The sequence below is a fragment of the Physeter macrocephalus genome, chromosome 5 (assembly GCF_002837175.3).
Source record: "Physeter macrocephalus isolate SW-GA chromosome 5, ASM283717v5, whole genome shotgun sequence".
Lineage (NCBI taxonomy): Eukaryota > Metazoa > Chordata > Mammalia > Artiodactyla > Physeteridae > Physeter > Physeter macrocephalus.
Window position 1 is genome coordinate 2,809,401 of NC_041218.1, and position 5,369 is coordinate 2,814,769.

Consider the following 5,369-nt stretch of genomic DNA (forward strand, 5'->3'; position numbering starts at 1 on the left):
GCATCTGCCCCCCATCCTCCCAGCGTCTGCCCCCCACCCTCCTGCCCATGTGTTTTCTCTCCAGTGTTGACCCTTTCCCACTCTCAACATTATTCCTGTTCCTTGCAGGTTTCTTGCTCCCAGTTTTCAAGTGTGACTGCGTATTTGAAAAGCAGGCTGAAAATATTGTGAAATGATCTCCGCAGCAAGTCTAGTACACCCATCACCTCACTTCGTTACCATGCTTTTTTCCTGTGATGCGGAGTTTTAGCTTTGCTCTCTAGCAGCTTTTCCTGTAGGCGGTACGGTATCGTTAACTGTGGTCATCAAGCTGCACGTCACGTCCTTTTGCAACGTATACAAATACTGAATCATTACATTGTACACCTGAGACGAGTATACTGTTACATGCTGATTACATCTCAATAAAAACAACTGTGCAATAAGCAAGAGGCAGGTGAGTGGCGCCGCGGAAAGAGCTTTTGCACCAGAGGGACCCGGGGATTCCTTGGCCTCAGCGGTCAGCTTCTGTCCTCCCTGGGCGCGAAGGGCTTGGCTGGATGGTTGCTCAGGTCCTCTGATGGCTGCGGTTCTGTGAAATTCCGGACGCCACCGGCCGTGGTGATGAACGCGAGCATTTGCTCTCGAGGTTGTTTGCGGTCCTCCACCTGCCCTGTCCTGTTTCAGTCACGTTTCTGTCCCCACACCCCCACGTGGGCTGCCTGCCCTCCGTCCAGTGCCCGCACCCAGGCCCTGGGAGCCCCCAAGGCCCTCCCGGCCCGGCCCTCGCTTACTTGCTCAGATGCTAATCGGGGCCTGCTCTCCCTCCCCGCTCCTCCTCCCGTGCTGTCAGCTCTCCCTTTGCTCTTTCCAGCCTTTGTTGGATTGTCTCCTCTTTTTCCTTTTGTCTGTTGGTTCCCGAAACTGTTTGCACGTTTAAAAAAATTTTCTGTCTTCCACGTCAGCCCATTCTCTCCTGCTGTATCGCAGCCCACAGCCATGTTTCCCGCAGCCTGCCATGGATGCCTGAGGCCACCCATGGCAACCGTCGGAAGGGACGGGCCGTGATGCCTCGGATCAGCCCTTCCCAAGCCTCAGCTTCACCTCCTTCTTGGAGGAGGGGCTAGAAGCAGCAGCCCAGGACTCCGGGGATACAGGGGGAAGGTTCTAGATACCCAGCCCCGAGTAGTCCAGGTGTTTAGGCAGCTCCCCCTCCTCGGGTGCTGCTTGGCTCTGGGGCCTGCCGGGTGGAGGGGAGTTTTGGTGGAGAAACAGCTCTTTGCTCTGTCGTGTTGCTAGAAATCAGCTGGCAACTGTAAGCCAACGAAAATAACTCCTTAACGCCGTGGAGCAAGCCCAGTGCCAGGAAGAGTTTCAGGCTTGGCCCAGGGGCCCCTCTGTCCTTCACATTAACACTTTCTGACAGGTTTCCTTCTTGGGAAAGCTCCGCCCCCTGAAGTCTGAGTCTTCCTGGCTCCCCGCCAGGGCTGCCCAGATGTTCTGCAGCCTCACGGTCCCCACCGAGCCCTGCGGGCAGGGGCAGGGCGCGTCCTGGTTCTGGGTCCTGATCAGAAATTTTAAAGGGTGGCTCTGGCGAGAGCAGCTGCCGCAGCCTCCCTGGGATGCGCACCCTTTTCTCGCTGGGCTGAGCGCTTCCCACCTGGAAAGACGGGTGCACAGAGCAGGCCTCCGGGCGTGCAGGCCGGGCGGCCGCGGGGGCGGGGCCCCCTCACCCTTTGCCCTCTGGTGGCTTCTGAACCATGAAGTCCTGGTCAGTGGCGCTCGGGACAATCCCCGGAGCAGGGGGCGCGGGTCAGGGCCCGGGACCCCGGGAAGGGGGGCTCCCCAGCTGATGCTTCCCGTTCTGAAGGATCCCTCCTTCCCGGTTTCCTGGTGGCCGAGCCAGGCTTGTGACAGAAGAGCCGGCTGGTGACAGCCAGCGACGCTCGGCCACAGAGCGCAGTCGTTGGCCTGTGGCGACGCCGCCCCCGGGCCCCGGACACCCAGCCTGCGCTGGCTGGGAGGACGGGGAGCGCTGCCGCGCGGGGCCTCTCTACCCGCTGCCGCCGAGGAGGACAGTCTGGGCCCGGGAGGGACGGGTAAAGGCCGGAGCCGGAGGGGCAAACGTGCCCTGCCCAGCACCCAGCACCGCTCTGCCCAGCTGCCCCACTGCGTCTCGGGCTCGTTCCTCGGGGCTCTACCTCCGATGCCCCGGGGCCCCGTGCAGGCCTCGCCCTTCTCTCCTGGCCTCTTAGCGGCCACCTCCCTCCAATCCGTCCTTGGTCCGCTGCCGGACGCGCCCCCAGAGCACGCTTCTCACCACAGCTCCTCGATGCCGCCCCCACAGATGGGGCCCCGCCACCTTCAGTGTCACTTTCCAGGCCGGCCTCTTGGTCCGGCGGGCAGCTCTGGCTCCCCGGGCGCGCCTGCCTCCCTCCTCCTGGGCACGTGTGCTCCCCCCGCCACGTGCGCGCGTTCTCACACAGCCTCCCTTCCCGGGATCCCCGCGGCGGGGCGCTTGCCGGGAGTGGGGCAGACATCCAGACAGCGGGCCAGGGGACGCCGCTCCACGGGGTGTTGGCCGGGCCGGATGTCCGAGTTCCAGGCAGCGTCCCTTGCGGGAACGCGCGCCCGTGCGTTCTCGTCCTCGGGAACCTGCGCTGGAGACCACGGCAGCCGTGCGCCCGTCCGGCGGCCCTTCCCAGCCCGCCCAGGGCGTCGAGCATCAGGACAGGGTGGGGACGGAGGCTGCTCTGCTCCAGAGTTTCCTCATGGAGCGCGGGGGGGGGCCCTTAGTCCCTCTCAGGGGAGATGAAAGGAGACCGGGATCATCAGAGTCCTCTGACGGTGAAAGGCCCAACAGACAGGAGCGCCTCGCTGCTGTTCCGAGTCCGGGCTGGGAATGCGGGGGTCAGTGCCCAGAGAAGCCGGACCCCAAGGCGCAGGGAGCCCAGTCGAAGGGGTTGGAGAAAGGCCAGTGATGGGGAGGCAGGGACCCCTGCCTGGCACAGGGCTCGGGTTGGCTACGTCGTGTGGACGAGGAAGGGCTGGAGCTGCGGGCTGAGCCGGGTTGGCGGTGCCACCCTCTGGGCGCAGACCCCTGGGGGGTGCGTACACTGCAGGGGACCTACAGACCCCTACTTCACCAATCGGCGCTACAGACAAAATACGTGAGACAGAGCAGGCGTCTGCAGCACAGCTGAGACCAGCAGCTGTCCACCAGAGTTCCTCCTCCCCTTCAGGCCACCGTCTCCTACCCCGGGCTGTGGCCGCCCGGTCAGGCCATTGCCCGGGCTCTCTGCGTCGAGGAGTGGCCTCGAGATGAACCCCTGTGAGGGTGTGTGAGCCTGCCCCCTCCTCGAGGTCCATCCCCCTCCAGCTGCGCCGGGTCTGCACTGGCAGGCAACTCGGAGCCTGGACCGGGCAGGTGGGGGGGAGGCCCCAGCGGGAGCACAGCTGTGCTGCCCGGCAACGGTAGCCAAGAGTCCTGGGGGCAGTTAACTTAGATTAGTTAAAATTAAATGAAATCAAAATTCGGGTCCTCAGTTGCACTGATCATGTTTCAAATGTCCAACAGCCATGTGGGTGAGCGGCTACCATATTGAATGGCACGGAAGGCTCTGCTGGACAGCGCTGGGAAGGAGCCTGGGTTTCCAAACGATCCCTGGGGACAGAGCTGCCCCGTGACCTAGCCCTTGTCCCTGCAGAGGTGTCACCAGAGAAGAATGAACTTCTGTGTTCCTTGCAGAATATGCTGTATTTGGGGAGCTCTTCGTTGTAGCGCTCTAGCTCTATATGGATATACTTGTGGCTGTGTATATATTTATATATATAAAACGTACGGATTTGTGAGCAGATCCAGATGTACACATATATAAATTATACCTCAAATACATGAGGGCGCTGATGTGATTGATAAAATGTCATTTACGGGGAGGGGGAAGGGTAAGCTGGGACGAAGTGAGAGAGCGGCAGGGACATATACACACGACCAAACGTAAAATAGCTAGCTAGTGGGAAGCAGCCGCATAGCACAGGGAGATCAGCTCGGTGCTCTGTGACCACCCAGAGGGGTGGGATAGGGAGGGTGGGAGGGAGGGAGATACAAGAGGGAGGGGATATGGGGATATATGTATACGTATAGCTGATTCACTTTGTTATACAGCAGAAGCTAACACACCATTGTAAAGTAATTTTACTTCAATACAGATGTTAGAAAAAAAGAAAGCCCAATGGAACTGAAAGTTGTTTTGTGTCTCTGTTTTTTCAGAAAGTACTAAAACTATAACCACCATCGGGTTATCGAAAGTCTTCGGATATTAAAAAGAGGTCCTTTTAGCTGAAAAGGCTGGGAATCGCTGACCCAGCCAAGAAGGACGCAGGGCTGGGGCGGAGGAAGCGGGGTGCGAGTTCCCGCTAGAGGGCGCGAGGGGCGTGTGGGCGCAGCTGGGCCCCGGCCACCCGTGCTCAGCCTCAGGCCCGGACTGGTTCTCAGGGCGGGTGGTTCCAGGCCGACGAGGCGAACAGGGGCGTCCAGCTGTCTGGCCTGGGCGTGCAGTCAGCCGTCCAGAAACGGAGTGAAGAAAGCCCCAGCGAGGGGGAAACCGAGGCACAGGCAGACAACCCCAGTCTCCCACGGCCGGGCAGCGGCAGAGCCGAGATCCAAGCTCAGAGCCTGCCCTTGGCCTCCCCAGGGTGCTGGCCACCTAACGGCAGGAGCTCCCAGTTACGCCAGTTACGCCGGCCCCCGGCTCCTCCTCTGTTCAGGCTGTCAGATTACAGGCAACCGCACTCCTGGTTCTCTCTGCTGTGTGAGCACAGCCCCTGGGAATTCACAGCGACAGCCAAGAAATGAATTGTGCAGAGGTCACCCAGCACCCTTTGCTGAGCGCCGATAATCCCCGGTCCTCCGCGTGCCTCGGTGATGGGGCCGCACAGAGCAGCACATCCCCTCCTGCGGGCCTGGAACCCCAGGAGCAAGGGCCTTTGGCTCACAGGACCCGGTGTGTGACCGACAGCCTCGGAAGAGCCCGCTCCTCGATCCCCGGTTTAGGGCTCCCCGCAACTTTACCGGAGCGGTGAGCGGCCTGGGAAGGCCTCTCGCCGGTGTGGGAGGTGAGTCCCTGGTAGGCCTGGGGGCCAACCCATCAAGTCAGAGCTCTGGAGGGTCTCTCAAATTCTCAGAGTAATTGTGACCTTAGAAGACAGACAACGCAGTAGGGGCTTGGGCTGGGAGCCAGTGAGGCGGGAAGGGGCCTTCCGTAGAGGCTGGACCAGCCTTCAGGGAAAGCATCAGAGCCAGGGTGGGAGGGGATTTCTGAAGAACACCAGATGTGCTGCTTGAAAGGGACAGCCGGCCACAGGGGACAGTTAAGGAACTGCTGGCTTCC